Raw genomic sequence first — 19,793 nt, forward strand, 5'->3', positions numbered from 1 at the left:
CTCTTGCCTGGAAAATTCCATGGACTGGAGCCTGGACTGTTTGCCAATCAAATGATTTTATTGTATTACATAAATTGTATTATGGCAATGACAGGGTGATTCCAAAGTATGTAAATGAAAGTAATGTCACACATTTTCAACTGCTTTATCCTGCAAAAAGACAGAAAAAGTTGAGTAATATGTATATAGTTACATAGCTCATAAATGACATTGTGTATGTACCAAGAGATTCCAGTGCAGAATCAGAGCTCTCAATGCAGTGCACACTGTACCTGACACCATTATCGACAAGTGAGGTCCAAACTTGGGGCTGATTAAAAAGTAAGCTTTATGGGGAAAAAAGAAGCCAGCTGAATTAGGGCTGCAATGGTGACTGAAAATGTAGATATTTTGTTCTTTTCAGTGTGAAAAAGTGCTACTTTACCCTAAGGCTGTCTATCTGATAATGCATGCATGCCTGCTCAGTTGCTTCAGTCATGTCCAGTTTTTTGAAACCCTATGGACTATAGCTCACCAGGCTCTTCTGTCCATGGGATTCTAAAGGCAAGAATACCAGAATGGATTGCCATTTCCTCCTCCAAGGGGTCTTCCTAATGCAGGGATTGAACCTAAGTCTCCTGCATCTCCGGCATTGTAGGCAGGTTCTTTTACTGCTGAGCCACTAGGGAAGCCCCTATCTGATGATAAGATATCTAAAACAACCTCTTAATTTGAAGACAAAAGTAGATTCACTGTCCTGTTACACATCAATACATTTCCTAACCAAAGAAACATGTGTAAAAGTGTTTTCTTGATCAAAATATTTCACGATAGCTTGCTTTCAGCTTTGCTTCTGTTTTTCTACTTTGCATGTTTCTCTTTAATAGAGGCTAACTAAAACTTCCTCTTTCCTGTTGTATTTTTAGTGATGGCTATTCTAAAAATTGATTCTTCTGTTGTAGAGCTGATTTCTGCCCACAGATTCAGGTATCTTGAGAAACAGATTCTTGATCCTTGAACATTCTCCAACATGTGTGACATTATGGTATAGCCTCTGTAGATGAGGTCACATCTTTGTTTGTTTGTTTTCCTGAAAAGTTTACCTTTGTGAAACAGTTAAAGATGATAGCTATTAGCTGGTGAACTCTGTATTATTGGAGCCAAAAGTGGATGACGTGGAGAGATTTGAAATTTACTGTCCCAGGTGGCACTAGTGGTAAAGAATCCACCTGCCAATGCAGGTTAGACATAAGAAACGTGGGTTTTGTCCCTGGGTCGGGAAGATCCCCTGGAAGAGGGCATGGCAACCCACTCCACTATTCTTGCCTGGAGAATCCTATGGACAGAGGAGACTAGCAGGCTGCAGTCCATGGGGTTGCAGAGTCAGACATGACTGAAGTGTCTTAGCACGCATGCACGAACCTGTTAAATTCCTTTGCTAAGCAACCCCTAAAAATCCTGTCTTTGCCTGGCTTGATCCCAAATAGATTTGGAAACACATGGTTGTGGGGATTTTTTGTTTGTTTTATTTTTGTTTTTCGACCATGCCACTCAGCATGCAGTGGAAGCAAAAAGTCTTAATCACTAGGTCACCAGAAAGTCTTACATGATTGTGTTTTAATTCATATACTACCAAGAGTTTATGACATATATCATAGAGAAGTGAAGAAGGAAATGGCAGCCCACTCCATTATTCTTGCCTGGAGAATCCTGTGGATGGAGGAGCCTGGTGGGCTGCTGTCCATAAGGTCGCACAGAGTCAGACACGACTGAGGTGACTTAGCATGCATGCATGCATGCATTGGAGAAGGAAATGGCAACCCACTCCAGTATTCATGCCTGGAGAATCCCAGGAACAAAGGTGCCTGGTGGGCTGCCATCTATGGGGTCGCACAGAGTCGGACACGACTGAAGCGACTTAGCAGCAGCAGCAGCAGCATAGAGAAGACTGTATGGCTATCTTGGCAAATAATCAGATAAAAGCCATAGCCTGTGTCCTTAGGGAACACACACTAGAATGGAGGAAAATGCAATTAAATGGATGATTATGGTGTGGGAGAAGTTGAGGAAGCCTTCCTTGAAGATGTCATATTTAAACTGAATTTTGAAACAGAACTAGGAATTATATCCTCGAAGAGGGTTTAGACGAATATTCTTCTAAGAGAAAGAAGAAACAGTAGGTGCAAAGTCTTAGAAGCAAGAAAAAGCATGACAAGTCAAGAAACTGAAAATTGTTTGTGTTGGTTGGAATGTGATATGAGAGGTGGGAAAGATGAGGATCATGCTGGAGAAGCAGGTGAAGGGGTTAGCTAGACCAGGGGGTGTCAGCTCCAGCCTGCTAACCAAATCTGGCCTGAAGCTTAGACCTGTAAGTAAAGCTTTACCAAAACACAACCATGCCTGTGTATTGACGTGTGTTCTATGGCTTTTCTTACAGCAGCAGCAGAATTGAGAAGCTCTATCAGAGACTTTATCTTCCTCAGAGCCTAAAATATTCTCAATGTGGACACCGTTTTGCTAAATTTTAGGCTGAATGAAGTAGAATCTTTCTAAACATTTTGAATTTTACCATGAAGATAATTTTTTAAAAAGTTCACAAGCGTAAATCTGTGAATTATGCTTCCTTGTGCAGAATGAAGGGGCAGATTGATAAGGATGGAAGCAGGTCAGCAGCTATGAAGTTGTTAGACATGAAATTCTCTGCAGATCTATACTTGAGGTCAAGGGAATCAGTGAGAATGAAAAGGAAGAGGTGGATTTGAGAGGCTGTATATTTGTAATGTCATTGCGAGATCACTGATTGGACACGTGGAGTAAAAGGAGGGCCTGATGGTGAACAGATGTTGGACTGGCATCTGAAATGTATCTGAGTTCACTTGTTAAGATTGGAGGCTCAGAATGGATGATCCAAGGAATACCTGTGAATTCTGTCTGAAACCTGTAGAGTTAGAGGTGATTATGGAAAAATAATTGGCCAAATTGAGAATGCATTTTCCTATGTGGGTTTAGAGCTGGAGGGGAAGGTCTAGACTAGAAAAACAGATTGACATATTAGCAGTCTGGTGGTTGAAGGTCACTGAGGAAGAGCTTGCAAAACAGAGGAAGGAAGATGGGTCAGGACTTAGATAAAAGAGCAGATGGAGTTTCAGATGTAGGAGCAGTAACAAGACAGTGTGCTGCTTTGGGTTGAGTGTGGGAGCCCAAAAAGGAGGAAGGGAAGGAAAGAACAGAAAATGGTCCAGGGTTGCAGGCTAGATGTGAGTTCAGTCATATGACTGAGCTGAGAGGCATCTGTCAGACCATCCACTAGGAAGTCATTGCTGACTCAGAGCATCGGAGGTAGAAATCCAGTGGGGCTCACGAGTGAAAGGGAAGACAGAAAGGAGGATCAACAAATAAAATGACATGTTAACAAAATGGGTCATGGAGAGGATAGGACACACACATACACAAAGATGTGGTCAAACTTTTGTTTAGGGACCTGGAAACAAACATATAAAACAAACCTGTGGTTATGAAGGGGAAAAGAGTAGGGGAGATAAATTAGGAGTTTGGAATTATCAGATTCAAACTAACAGATAACCAACAAGGACCAAAATTATATATTGTCACCCTGCTTATTTAACAGGGAATTACACTCAATATTTTGTAATAATCTCTAAGGGAAAAGAATCTGAAAAAGAATGAAAGTGAAAATGTTAGTTGCTCAGCTATGTCCAACCCTTTGTGATCCCATGGACTGTGGCCCACCCAGGTTCCTCTGTCCATGGGGTTCTGCAGGCAAGAATATGAGTGGGTTGCCGTTTCCTTCTCCAGAGGATCTTCCCAATCCAGGGACTGAACTCAGGTCTCCTGCATTGCAGGTGGATCCTTTACCATCTGACTCACTAGGGAAACCCTGAAAAAAGAATAGATGTATATATATATATACATATACATATATATATATATATGAACTTCCAGATATACAAACTGGGTTTCAAAGAGGCAGAGGAACCAGAGATCAAATTGCCAATATTCATTGAATCATGGATAAGACAAGGGAATTCCAGAAAAACATCTACTTCTCCTTCATTGACTATGAAAAACCCTTGACTGTGTGGGTCACAATAAACTGCAGAAAATTCTTAAAGAGATGGGAGAACCAGAACACTTTATCTGTCTCCTGAGATACATGTATATGGGTCAAGAAGCAACAGTTTGAATTGGACATGGAACAACGGACAGGTTCAAAATTGGGAAAGGAGTATGACAAGGCTGTATATTGTCCCTCTGCTTGTTTAACTTCTACGCAGAGTACATTATGTGAAATGCTGGGCTGGATGAAGCTCAAGCTGGAATCAAGATTGCATGGAGAAATATCAATAACCTCAGATAGGCAGATGTTACCACTCTAATAGCAGAAAGTGAAGAGGAACTAACAGCCTCTTGATAAGGGTGAAATTTTCACCCTCTTAATAAGGGTGAAAGAGGAGAATAAAAAAGCTGGCTTGAAACTCAACATTCAAAAAACTAAAATCATGGCATCTGGTCCTATCACTACATGACAACAGAAGGGGAAAAAGTGGGAGCCGTGACAGATTTTATTTTCTGGGTCTCCAAGATCACTGTGGACAGTGACTGCAGCCATGAAATTTAAAGACACTTGCTCCTTTGGAGGAAAGCTATGACAAATATCAACAGTGTATTAAAATGCAGAGGCATCACTTTTCCAACAAAGGTTTTTATAGTGAATGCTATTTTTTTTTTCAGTAGTCCTGTATAGATGCAAGTGTTAGACCATAAAGAAGGCTGAGTGCCAAAAAACTGAATCTTTGAATTGTGGTACTAGAGCAGTTTCTTGAAAGTCCCTTGGACAGCAAGGAGATCAAGCCAGTGAATCCTAAAAGGAGATCAACTCTGAATACTCTTTGAAGGGATAGATGCTGAAGCTAAAGTTCCAATACTTTGGCCACTTGGTATGAAGTGCTGACTCATTGGAAAAGACCCTGATCCTGGGAAAGATTGAAGGCAAAAGAAAAATGGGGCAGTAGAAGATGAGATGGTTAGATAGCATCACTGACTCAATGGACATGAATTTGAGCAAACTCTGGGAGATAGTGGAAGACAGAGGGACCTGGTGTGCTACAATCCATGGGGTTGCAAAGAGTTGGACATGACTTAGCAACTGAACAACAACAACAAAACTGAATCACTTTGCTCTAAACCTGAAACTAACGCAACATTGTAAATCAACAATACTTAAACAAGAAGAAAAAATTAATGATATTTTATAATAAAAAATACATTTGCTTCTAAGGAGGAGATCTAGCATTCTTTATATATGAATGAAAGTAGTGGGAAGAGATGGTTGTAAGGGAAATTGCATTGCCTTGAGTTAATGAGCCTTTTGTTTGAACCTCTGCCCTGTCATTACTGGCTGTGTTGACTTTACATTTTGCTAAAACTTTCTGAGCTTCAGTTTGTTTTATGTAAATGCAGGCAATAATTTCTACCTCACCGGCTAACATTTTGAGTTGTGTGAAATAATGTTGGCAAAGTACCTAGTAGAATACCTGCCACGTAATGGGGATTTTAGTGAATTGCTTTGCTATTTTTGTTAATAACTGTGATAATTACATTTATATACTCATTAGTTGATACTAATGTAACTTACATCTTATTGAACCAAACTTTCAGAGACTTCAGGTAAGGACAAGTCAGGAACTCACACATAGCACAGAAATATCAGGACATGAAAAGATTTTACTTATCGTGACCTTGGACCACTGAGGTACAGGGTGATGCCCTGGAGAAGGGAAGATGGAGTGAACACTTCTGAATGAAGTTTTCTGAAAAGGGGTGTGACATAATCTAAGGCAAGCATCCCATTCTTAATTTTAGTCTTTGTAATAAATATATTTCATAAAAATGTTATTTGGAGAAAAAGGATGTTCTGGATTATCAGCACTGTTTGGTCTAGAATATATGAATCCATTTCTCATGAGTAGCTGTGTACTTAGAAAAATCCTCCTCAAAATCTCACAAGTTTGTGGAAAGGCTCTCAGTGAGACACCATCTGCTCCTGGATCCTTACAAGGAAAGAGAAAACTCATTATATGTATTTCCAGACCTATTTACAAATCATTCTTGGACCACAGAAATAGCAGAGCCATGAATTCATCATTTGTAGGAAATTCCCTACTTTTTTCTTTGCTTGAATGTAACATATGTTTTTTTCTGCAGCACAGAGCTTATAAATTCTCATAATTCCTTATTTGGAATTATCCTTCTGAGTCAAAACCAGACCATAAATTCTATAATGATACAGACTAAACATGAACAACACGCTTCCACCACCCTGACTAGAAGGAAAACGTTCTCTCTTGGTGTGGTCACTTCTGAGAAGATATATATCCTGACACAAAACCAGGCAGAAATATTATGCTTTTCTTAAGGCTTATTCTTAAACTTTGGATTGAATTCAACATCAAGCTGATAAATAAAAATATTTTAGCTTTTATTGTTGTCATTTTATCTCTATTGTAAAATCATTTTCATTTGTGGGAATCTGTTACGATAAAGAGGACTTTTTGTTCTATTTTCCCATCTGCTCCATAAAGAAAACAAATATTCAAGGAAGCGATGTCATAAAAAGAGCCTGTGTGTGGTCTGGGGCCCGCTTAATGTAGAATCAAAGGGCTCCGTGGGACTTTAAGAGATTGTTCAGCTCATTCCACAACCTCCAGACAAGACTTCACCTAAACTCTGTAGGACAGACCAGTTTATAGTGTCTGAGTCAGGCATCTGAACTGCTACCCTGACTAGCTGCCAGGGAGTATATTCTCAGGTTAAAGTACCATTTAGATGCATCTCTGAGCGATGAAATCCATAAGCTCAAGTTGGGCCTTAGATGGAGAGCCTCTGGATATTAAAAACTAGCTCAGAATAATTTTTAATAATAAAAAAAATAAATAATAATTTTTAACACTCTCATCTTTGAGCTATTAATCATACTGAATCCAACCAAATTGTTGGATAGTCACTTTAACTGCTAGTAGAAACTTCAAGAACAAAAAGGCATATGCGTGAAGAAGGAAAAGCCCCAGTCTGTGTGTGTATGTGTGTTTGTGTGTATGAGAAGAGAGTCAGAGTAGAGTATCTAGGTGTAGGAATAATAGTCTAAAGTTTTTGTTTTTTAAAAGACGATATGTGGAACTTTATATCAAAGAGAAAGATATTCGCATTTCAGTGTCAGGGCAGCTAATCTTTGCAAGCTGATTAGATGGACACAGATAAATGGATCACAAGGAGATGCAGCTATCCTTAAGAATACACAATTGTGTTTCACTTCCAGTGGTTAGCAAGTAGCAAAAATGGTGGTTCAGATGGTCGAGAATCTGTCTGTAATGCAGGAGATCTGGGTTCAATCCCTGTGTCAGGAAGGTCCCCTGGAGAAGGGAATGGCTACCCACTCCAGTATTCTTGCCTGGAGAATCCCACGGACAGAGTAGCCTGATGGGTTACAGTCCATGGGGTCGCAAAGGGTCAGACATGACTGAGTGACTACCACTTCAAGCTCACTTTGAAGCTTTACTATTAAAAGATAGAGGTGTATTCTTGGCAGAACACAAGTGCCCTGTAGCCTACTTGTTTATAAAGTTGTGCTAAGAACCTGGCCAGGTAAGCAAAGGTGACAAGGGTACCCCCCAGCCCCTTTGAAGTCTTGCTGATTGAGGTATATTAAGAGCCAAACTTCAAAGACTGATGCTTCATCACTTTGTGATCCAATCACCACATTCAGCTGCAATTTATAGGCTGGGGATGTTAAATCCAGAATGGTTTAGATACTCCCAAATATGCTTCACAAATGAAATTAAAAGTTCAAAGTACCCAGCTGCCTGTAAAGTGAGTTGGCAAAGTTGGGAGAAAGCTGTGGTAATTTGCTTTGAAGTTTGTTTTGTTTGCCAGTACATCTTAGAGAGTTGGATTTAATGGGAAACTTGCTTAATCTACTTTTTTTTGTTTTTTAAGAGCAATACAGTCCGGGTCAAAACAGTTTATATTGGACTACATTCTTTCCAAAGAGCTGAATGGAATTATATTAACTTAATCCCCAAAGTATAGTCACACAATATCCCCTCACATGCATACCCACAACTTGATATATTTGAATCCTACAGGTGAGTGGAAGCTTCAGATTTACCTTGAGCACCTTGTGTGTAAGATTAGAGATGCACTGTCATCCTCATCATCCACACACACGATTGGCTCCTTAGCCTAAAAGCTTCAGGGGAGGAAAGTCAAAAGCTGCATTTTCATGCGGTTATAAGGGACAAGAATTATAAAATCAGATTCCAGGCAATAAAGAGATTGGCACAGTCCATAAAATCTAGTGGACCTCAATGGCTCAAAAATGATAGAAGCAAGAGTTTCCCTTCTGTAGTAGAATTAGACTCTTATATCTGAAAGCAATCTCAGAGTTGGAGCTTAATGACATTTTTCAAAGACAAGGGTCAAATAAATATTAGAAGTGTATGATTAAAAATGGGTTATAAGTGAATGCTAAGATTTTAATTTTTTTTTTGGAAGGGGGGCAGAAAAAACTAACACTAACCTGGCATTGCTTTTTAACACAAATGCTTTAGAGTTAATTATACATGTGAAATATGAGACAAACCCTAGAGGCTTTGTATTAAGGTGCTTAAAGAAATTCTTTGTTTCACTGGGGAATGTCTTTGTCTTTCCCCGGGTCCATCTGCCTGATGTTGTGGCTTAGGCCTCTCTATTGCTGCCTCTGTTTTTTTAAATATGTTTTCTGAGTTAAAACTCAACAGTTTCTCCTGATTTTCTCCAAAAGGAATCCATTTTGTCTTTCTGTTGCAAACAGGTTCTCTCAGAAGGCCACATCAAAGGGTCTCTCTTGAATTCCCAGGATTTTCCTGCGAGGCGCCAGCCATTGTTCTGTGCTGTGAAACCTGAGCCTGTCACTATGAGGCCAGGACAGGAACTAAGGCTCCCTGCCTCTCACTTCAAGTCCTGATGCCTGGTTCACAACCACCCCAATAAAACAGTAGCAACAACAAATACTAAAGGATCTAGGCTATGAAAATTGTTACTTTTCCTAAGAAGCAGATGGTGCAAAAAAAACAAAGCCTGCTACTTTTATACATATCTTTGCAACCGCACTTAACAGCTCAATGAACCATCAGGAGAAAAAAATGCTCTCAGTAAAATGTCAAGTTGAAGCCGACATCCATCAGAAGCCAAGGTAACTTCTCAGTTGTTCCTCTGAAGTCCCAGAAGGGCCTGTCATGGTTGACAAGCTCCTGAGGATTCAGCTCAGGTGAGTCATCAGAACCTCTCAGTGTGACAGGCCAACCTGGAACAGAACAGTCATGACAGTCCTGGATTATTTGTTTCATGGTAGATGCATGAGCCTGTTGACATTATGGGGAACATGGTACAAGGGATACAGTCGCCCCTGTATTTCCAAACCTGCTGAGGGTGGCATTGGGCCGGGGACTAGCAGGGGTGTGTGCTGGGTGCCCACACCTGCCCCGTGTGCTCTGGAGGCTCCGATCCAGCTGGCGTGACTTCCGGATGCTGAGAAAGTGGCAAAGAGCTGAGACACAGATGGTGTCCCTGGAAGCCCAATGCAGTGGTACATCCTTGACTTTCTTTTATCTGCTCCTGTATAAGCCTTAGAAACATAGCTGAAATCATCTTGAAAGCAAGTTGTAAAAAATATGGGACAATTTCTGTCCTGGAAATACTGTACTGGATTCCTCAAAGTCTCCCTTGGGTTACTTTGCTGCTACTGCTAAGTCGCTTCAGTCGTGTCCGACTCTGTGCGACCCCATAGATGGCAGCCCACCAGGCTCCCCCGTCCCTGGGATTCTCCAGGCAAGAACACTGGAGTGGGTTGCCATTTCCTTCTCCTATTGGGTTACTCAGTCTCCCTGCAATTTCAGAAAACAGCATCATCTCTAAAAGAGTAGATCCAGCTTTCAAAATAAAATCGAATTTAGGGGTTATCTGAAAACAGACATCCGTCATGTATCAGGCTCTGGAAAAAACTTGTTGTTTTGTCTCTAAGTCATGTCTGACTCTTTTTGTGACCCTTTGGAGTGTAGCCCACCAGGGTCCTCTGTCCATGGGATTATCCAGGCAAGAATACTGGAGTGGGTTGCCATTTCCTTCTCTGGGGGATCTTCCCAACCCAAGGATTGAACCTGTGTCTCTTGCATTGGCAGGTGAATTCTTTACCACTGAGCCACTGGGGAAGCCCAGGAAGAAGGAGTCAATTAAATAAAGATGAAGGATTTCTCTTTCTTGGGTCTGTGCCAGTACTTAGTACTGGGGTCAGAGCAGGATCCAAATGCTCACTCTTGAAGGCTACTTGAGTTCTCTTCATTTATGGAGTGTCTTTAAAACCACATCTCACTTTTTAAAGATGAAAAGTGAGGGTGTTAGTTGCTCTGTTGTGTCCAACTCTTTAGGACCCCATGGACTGTAGCTTGCCAGGCTCCTCTGTCCATGGAATTCACCAGGCAAGAATGCTGGAGTGGGTAGCCATTCCCTTCTCCAGGGGCTCTTCCCAACCTAGGGATTGAATCCGGGTCTCCCACATTGCAGGCAGATTCTTTACCATCTGAACCACCAGGGAAGCACTTATTAAAGATAACACTAAGTTATTGAGGAATACCTCAGCTCTGTAAACTTTTCTGAATTCCACTAACATTAGAGCTCAGCATTCCTCTTATGATTAAAAATGAAAAGGGACAGTTCACAAGTCACCTATTACATCATGACAGAGGTGGAGCTTGTGGCCTGACCTGTGGTTTAGAATGTTCTTCAGCTGTGCTGAGCTGAGTTAACAACCACAGAGACAGGACTGCTTTGGCTTCCTAACCCTGTCACCCTTGGCTGATAGTGAGAACGCAGCTCTTGCCTTGAGCCACAAAGTTTGGCGGCAGAGATCACTTTGGTCCCAGAGCTGATACTGTGAGTTCCAAGGCTCTCTGGGTTCCATGTGGCAAGAGGAGGTGCCCCCAAAACGTCAGGAAAGGCAGATGAACTGGGGGTGGGGTGGGGATCTGTAGTCACATGAGTGGGTTCTGATGTCTAACTTTTGGATTTGTGATGAGGATTAGAGGGAATGGCATATAGGTGGCCCTTAACAAATGATATATTATTACTTCCACATAATCACTTTATGAATTTGCAAGCAGGTCAGATATTTCAAAGGAAGAAATTGACTAGCATATCCCTTAAAATATTAACAAAAAGAGTAAATGTTGTGCTAGTTCCTATCTAAGGGACATTTATAGTCTTGATTTCCGCTGGATATTTCAAACTAGTAGAGTTAAAGATAATGAAATGGATACTCAGAAATCTGTGACCCAAGACAATTGCAATATTATCTATCATTCATTTTAAAGTACCTCCACATACGGAGGCTGACATACACATTTACCTCAATTCACACCTTAGGAGCAGTTTATTGACATTTTGAGTTTTCTAGTCAGAAATTCATACTGCAGGTGTTTTATTAGCATTTGAACAAATGCATTGTTAGTTTGCCAGCATTTTGAAAAAGCAAAGAAACAAATCCATAAAGTCAAGCAATAACAACAGAAGTTCATGCTCCCAAACAGGCTGCTTCAGGTCATTAGCTATCTTTATTTTCCACAAACAGGAAATGTTGTTAAGTAGCATGGAAATACCTACGGATTACTGTTCCTTGGTGGAAAGCGTGGTGTTTGAGGGAGGTGGAGTGGCAGGGAATACCATGTGAGCCTTCCTGGTCTCGCTTATGTAGGGGTGAGGATACAGTGACCGGGAAGCACACACCTCTCAAAACGACACTCAGGTTTTAGGACACCTTTATTCTGCTCTTACCATCTTGTTCTCCTTGATGGAAAAAAAAAAAGTCACCTTCTGCCATTAGCCTATTTTTAGAGCTGTCTTGGTAAATCTTTTGTGCTATGTGCTGTCATAATAGCATAAAGTGCAAAGCTAGGCTTCAGTGAGCTCCCATAAGAGGGTAAATGATTGTTTTATTGCTTACATAATGATAAATAGTTATGTCTGATAGAATTTGATCTGAGACTTCTTTCATTATAACTGGACACCTGACAATGAAGTTGGAATGAGAAAAACAGTATCCCATCTTCCTCTAAGTAACTGAAAGTTCATAATATTTTTGTAAAGCAATATTTTTAATAATTCTGAAAAAAAAGTTGTAGGTCATAGCAACATCCCATGTATTTCTAGGATGTGGTCCCAGGATCCAATCTCAGGATTGACTCCCTGGTTTTTTGGCTTCTGTAGGATCATTCTGCCTCTTTGAAGAGCATCCTCTGTATTTATCACCGATCATGTTCTGGGAAGTCTTTTGCAAATTTGTAGTAGCCTGGATTTAGGAATGATGACACCTGATACCAAAACCAGACAAAGACAACACAAAAAGTGAAAACTACAGGTCAATATTACTGATGAACATAGATGCAAAAATCCTCAACAAAATTTTAGCAAACAGAATTCAGCAATGCATCAAAAAGCTCATATACCATGATCAAGTTGGGTTTATTCCAGGGATGCAAGGATTCTTCAATATATACAAATCAATCACTGTGATACACCATATTAACAAATTGAAGATAAAGACCATATGATCATTTCAAAAGATGCAGAAAACGGCTTTGATAAAATTCAGCACCCATTTATGATTAAAACTCTTCAAAAAATGGGCATAGAAGGAACCTACCTCAACATAGCAAAGGCTATATATAATAAGCCTACAGGAAACATTATTCTCAGTGGTGAAAAACTGAAAGCATCCCCCTAAGATTGGGAACAAGACACGAGTGTCCACTTTCCCTGCTATTATTCAACATAGTTCTGGAAGTCCTAGCTACAACAATCAGAGAAGAAAAGGAAATAAAAGGAATCCAGATGGAAAAAGAAGAAGTAAAACTTTTACTGTTTGCAGGTGATGTGATACTGTACTTGGAAACCCTAAAGATAGCATCAGAAAATTACTAGAGCTAATCAGTGAATTTAGCAAAATTGCAGGATACAAAATCAATACACAGAAATCACTTGCATTTCTGTACACAAACAATGCAAAATCAGAAAGAGAAATTAAAGAATCAATCCCAATCACTAATGCAACAAAAAGAATTAAATATTTAGGAATAAACTTACCTAAGGAGACAAAATAACTATACACAGAAAATTATAAGACACTAATAAAAGAAGTCAAAGAGGACATAAACAGATGGAGCGATATTCTATGTTCCTGGGTAGGAAGAATCAATATTTTGAAAATGACTGTGTTATCAAACACATCTGCAGATTCAATGCAATTCCTATCAAATTACCAAAGGCATTTTTCACAGAACTAGAACAAAAAAAAAATTCACAATTCATATGGAAACACAGAAGACCTCTTGTAGCCAAAGCAGTCTGGAGAAAGAAGAATGGAGCTGGAGGAATCAACCTTCCTGACTTCAGATTATACTACAAAGCTACAGTCATCAAGACAGTAAGGTACTGGCACAAAAACAGAAATATAGATCAATGGAACAAGATAGAAAGCCCAGAAATAAGCCCATGCGTCTATGGGTATCTTATTTTTGACAAAGGAGGCAAGAATATACAATGGGGCAAAGACAGCCTCTTCAATAAATGATGCTGGGAAAACTGGTCACCTACATGTAAAAGAATGAAATTAGAACACTTCCTAACACCATACACAAAGATAAACTCAAAATGGATTAAAGGCTTAAATGTAAGACCAGAAACTATAAAACTCTTAGGGGAAAACATAGGCAGAATACTCGATGGCATAAATAAAAGCAAGATCCTCTATGACCCACCTCCTAGAGTAATGGAAATAAAAACAAAAGTAAACAAGTGGGACCTGATTAAACTTAAAAGCTTTTGCACAGCAAAGGAAACTATAAGCAAAGTGAAAAGACAACCCTCAGAGTGGGATAAAATAATAGCAAAATAAACAACTGACAAAGGATTAATTTCCAAAATATACAAGCCGCTCATATAACTCAATACCAGAGAAACAAACAACTCAATCAAAATTTTTAGTGGGAAAAAGACCTAAACAGACATTTCTCCAAAGAAGACATACAGACGGCTAACAAACACATGAAGAGGTGCTCAACATCGCTCATTATTAGAGAAATGCAAATCAAAACTACAATTAGATATCACCTCACACCAGTCAGAATGGCCATCATCAAAAAGTCTACAAACAATAAATGCTGGAGAGGGTGTGGAGAAAAGAGAACACTCTTGCACTGTTGGTGGGAATGTAAATTGATACAGCCACTATGGGAGATAGTATGGAGATTCCTCAAAAAACTAGGAATAAAACAACCATATGACCCAGCAATCCCACTCTTAGGCATATATCCTGAGGAAACCAAAATTGAAAAAGACACATGTGTCCCGTTGTTCATTGCAGCACTATTTACAGTAGCTAGAACACGGAAACAACCTAGATGTCCATTGATAGATGACTGGTTAATAAGTTATGGTACATATACACAATAAAAAGGAATGCATTTGAGCCAGTTCTGATGAGGTGGATGAGCTTAGAACCTATTATACCGAGTGAAGCATGTCAGAAAGAGAAAGATAAATATCGTATTCTAACGCATATATATGGAATCTAGAAAAATGGTACTGAAGAATTTATTTACAGGGTAAGAGTGGAGAAACAGACATAGAGAATAGATTTGTGGACATGGGGAAAAGGGAGGAGAGGATGAGATGTATGGAAAGAGTAACATGGAAACTTACATTGCTATATGTAAAATAGATAGCCAACAGGAATTTGCTGTATGGCTCAGGAAACTCAAACAGGGGCTCTGCATCAACGTAGAGGGGTGGGGTGGGGAGGGAGATGGGAGGAAGTTTCAACAGGGAGAGGATATGTGTGTACCTATGGCTGATTCATGTTGAGATTTGACAGAAAACAACAAAATACTGTAAAGCAATTATCCATCAATAAAAACCAAATAAATTTTTAAAAAGGAAAAAAAAATTAGTGTGCTATAAAGGAGACTTGGGGTTATTGCCTTTATTTGTTATAGAGAAAAAGTGAACATGCAAATAGACTTACATGTTTTGTTGTAAATCTGAAAACTATGTTCTTTCTCTAATCTTTTCATAGTACAGAGGCTCTTTATAGGTATTATTTGCAATATTCTGGAAGATAGTCCCTTAAGTATATGTCTTCTTTACAAGTTGATATTTCTTTAAGAATGATAATTTAAAAGTTAAGAACAGCCAATATTAATTCAGAATGAACGTGTAATAACAATAAAGTATAAATTTTAAAAATGTAACCAATACCGCAAGCATGGCAAACGCCAGATAATAATCTAATAAATTTATTAATAAACTTCAGGATGAACATGCAATTTTTTCTGAATTTGGTTATTATCAGTAACCCTGGTAAACATACAGAAGTAACTGAAAATAAATGATCCAAAGGAGCAATCCAAGATTTTTAGTTGCTTTCACTTTTTTGAATTACATACTTTTATAACCAAATTAGTCTTATACAGAAGGTATTAATATTGATCCATGGCTAAATATGTATTTGAAGCTTGTGAAAGGCATTTATTTCATGATTATTTTGCTGTTTTTGGTTGAACATGGAACCACCAGACAACATCAGGAGAAGATGCACCAGCGATGTGAGGGCATCTGGGTTTATGAGGGGATGAACGTGGATGAAGCATACTTGCCCACACAGAGTAAAGTTGCTGTTTGCAGTGTCTTATCAATTTATTCAACGAGATTCTCAACAAAAAGGGGAAAAATGAAACATTTATAATTGTAAATTTTGTGTCATCAAATCCGTTACTGACATGAGAGAAACTTTGAGGAGGTGTTGATCAGAATAAAAGCTTCCACTTCAAATTTCAAGCTATGAAAAGAAATTTCTACCACTTGTTTCTGACCCTATGCTGTTTAAGCTTCTTTCTTATCCACTATCCACATACTTCTGGTGCAGGGAAAATATAGGACGTCTTGCAACACGAGTCTGGCCCTGCTCTTTTGTGTCAAAGCACTGGGGGCCTCCCTATGGGAGTTGGAAAGTCTGTCTACACTGGCAGCCAGCATGAACCTCTCATGGGCAGAAGAAACAGGGAGCCACTGACACAAGTGCCCCCACGCTGGGCCTCCCCTTAGGTGAATCCCTGCCAAGCCCACTCCAGTGACACCGGACAAGACAGGAGATCATGTGGGCAGGAGCATGACCATGGATTACACTTTGAGTGATTTTTTTCTGGACCCTGGACAAAAAAAACAGGTTAGCCTGTGGCTGCAGCCCCTCTGAGAGCTTCATAAGAGATGCCTGGGCCCATGAGAATGTCTGAACTGCATGTGTGATCAGCTTCAGAGTAAAGAAACACACAGTGAAGAAAGTAGACAAGCACTCAGGAATATGAGAGGAAAAAAAAAGGTTGAATGTTAAAGTTTTTTTTTTTTTCTGTTTTATTTTTTTGTAAGAAATAAGCACCTGTTTCTAGGTTATGCTTTCCAAAGGAAATATTCCCTCTGCTCTGCCAGTTCTGGGTTACTGAATGTTTCCACATGGGCTGGGCCAAAGCACCATCTCTGTGAGCTTGACTCTTAACTGAATTCTGGCCTTCACAGAAAAATAACAGAAACATCCCATAAAAATGATGCAAGGGATCATGGTTAAATTAATTTTGGAAATAGAAGTAGTTTTTTGGCATTGAGTGATTATTTGGTATCCCTAAAAAGTACCTAGAAGTAACTGGGAAAATAAATGGATCTTTTCTGAGAAACAAAAGAAAATGCAAATGAGGAAGAACTCAGCTTCTTAAAATAGATCTGACTTAAGTTCATGACCTATCAGTGGAGAAGGAAGTGTCAGGGGCTCAGGAAGCCACAGAAGTTGTGAAATAATTTTCCTGGAAAATAAGAAAAATCCTACTAGAAAGATAGAATCATTGTTTGAAGTGATGCCTTTAAATTGAAATGTGACCATTTGGTTCTGTTTAAATATAAATATAAATATGAATGTTCATATTTTCTTCATTTATTTAACTCAGTATTGCTCCACGGAGGACAGAAATTCTCCATATCTTTAACATCAATGGCTTGAAAGTGAACATTTAACTCAGTTTTGTTAAATTCTTTTGTGATGAAAGATCCCAAAAGTTGAGAGAAAATAACCTGTGATTAATGCATAAAATTACTGTAACATATTTTCTTTATGATTTGGTTATACAGTTGAATCCAGAAAGAAATTGAGCTGTATTTCCCAGTGCAACAATCTGGTAGATGTGGTTGTTAAAAATCATCTTTCTCTGTTGTAAAGACTTGAAAAACTGGTTTTCAAAGAAACAAGGGAGCCTGTTTGCTCATGCCTCCTGATCTGTAGTGTGAAGGGTGGGTCCAGCTGCTGAGATTGAATCTCTGGACAAAAATCAGTTTAGTACCTTCTCCAAAATCTGAAGTCTGTCAATAAGAATGCTCTTGTTGCCAAAATTAAATAGCATTTTGTCTCACTTCTGAAATTTCAAGTGAAAACAAATTTAAATTTCCATTCTTGGCATTAGTATGGTAGAAGTGAGAAGTGTTTGACCTTTCCGTTTGCACTGGGATTGATCGTAGCAGAGAGAAACAGTGCACCAAAGAGATTTTAAAACTTTAAACTTCAAAGTTTCTAAGATTGTTTTCAAACTGTGTGAGTCAGGCTGCTTTGTCTACTAAGTGATTTCTTTGATCCGCTCTTTCTACTTTTGGTGGAAGGAGGAAAAAATCACTCCATCCGGAGAAGAAAAAAATGTTTCTCTACCCTTCCCTGCTTTTTGGCTGGTTTAACAATCAGATTAACCTAGGCTAGAGTAGCAGGAGAACAACATATTTAATTATGTATGTACAGAGTTCCATAAGAATTTGAAACCCCAGACAGTCAGGCCACTGAGGTTTACACGTCTCTGAGCTAAGAGAAAGGTGCAGGGGTCTGGGACCCCAAACAGGAGCGAGACAGCTCACAGAAAGGTAGAGGAGCAGATGTTTGGTGAACCACTGTTTGTTGGGCCTTCAGAGATTGGGCACGGGGAGGAATCTGATCTCCATGCCCTGTTAGGCTCACCCCAGTCACCACACTCACCCTGTATCCTTCATGGTCATCTGTGCTGACAGCTCTCTTCTTGGACCAGGCCCTCCATCTAAATTCTTTTAGTCAGTTAAGGGGGACACAAACTTTTTTTTTTTTTTTTAATCTGCTAGGTCTTGGTTCTCTTCAGTTCAAAATAGGCCACAAGTCAAACTTGGATACTTATATTGAATCCCTTCTCTGCACAAGAATCAAGAAATCACCATAGGATATTTGACCCTCAGACAGATGAGAGTCCTACATATTTACCCATTATGTGATTAAAACATTTCACGTTGGACATGATAACACTCGAGCAATGACTTGTTTCGGGTGATTTCTCCCTTCAAAATTGTGGGGAAAACTCTCCACAGAATGTGTTGAACAACAAATTGCTGCATGGTGTTTAATTCATCAAAAAGAGAACCAGTGACTATTTTGTGTGGGGAGTTTATTTATTGACTTACTGATTCTACCTGCGTATATGAAGCACATTTTTTGATGCAGATTATGTACAAAACATTAACAGATTCTGTTTTCTAGGTGATGGTGAGGAAGTAACAGCAGGGATGTTTGTGGATTATGGAAAGTTGATGTTCCTGTTTTGTTGGCATTATTTTGTCTTGTGCCACAAGTGCTATATCACTGTTTGTTGCCAGGTGACAGTCCCGGGAGCTCAGTCCTTGGTCCTCCCTGATCTAAGACCTTCCTGCTTGGTCTCTATCCTCTCCAGCATGTCTTTCTCAATCTCTTGTGTGAGCTCCTCTTCCTCTAAGAGTGGATTCTCACAGATGTCATGTGCACAGTTCTGTGAGAAACACATTCGTCAGTCTCAAACCAAGGGATGGACTTGGAGACCCAAAGCACAGCAAAAGCAAAACTTTTAATGATGATCTTGCAAGATGGGGTGTCTGGTGAGCAGGTATACCCAGTGTTGTTACAACAAGCAATTTATCCCCTAGCACACAAGTGCCTCCCTCAGTTCCTCATTGGCTGATTACTATGGGGTGAACAATCTTCCTGGATGTCACCTAGGTTTATTCCCTCCCTCTTTGTGGGCTGGCGCCTCCCTGCCATCTTGTTGCCTCTTTTCTTGTGCACCTATTCCTATTCTTATGTTTTGAATTCACAATTAGAATGATCCCACACAAAAATCCTAGGCATCACACCCTCCCTTTGTTTGCCCGGAATTTCCTTACAGTTACTACACCAACAAGCTGTTAGACAAGTTTGGCTGATAGTAATTTTTCCACTCAAAGCCAGACACCCTAGAAAACAGACCACTTTAGTCTTTTATTTCTAACAGTTCTGTCTGTACTCAATCCCATATCTTCCAGGACATAACCTATTGCTGACATTCTGATGAGTCTTTAACTTTTATCTTCAGCTTTCTTTGGGGGCTGTCTCCCACTATCTCAGGATGTCATAAACAGCCAATCTGAAGATGCTCAGTCTTCATCCCACAGGTTCTATTTCCTCCAAAAGCATCTTTCTCAGTCTTGCAGTTTCCACCTTGATGAAAGGCATCGTTGCCTATCTAACTGCTTAATATGCAAACTGAACAGCAGACTTGTTTCTCCTATATCCCTAGATGTAATGATTCAGGCCACCATGTCAACTCTCTGGGTTTGAACCCCCTGAAATCTCTCTGCTGCCTTCCTTC

The sequence above is a fragment of the Giraffa tippelskirchi genome, chromosome 11 (genome assembly GCF_054371585.1).
Source record: "Giraffa tippelskirchi isolate mGirTip1 chromosome 11, T2T-mGirTip1v1.2.pri, whole genome shotgun sequence".
Lineage (NCBI taxonomy): Eukaryota > Metazoa > Chordata > Mammalia > Artiodactyla > Giraffidae > Giraffa > Giraffa tippelskirchi.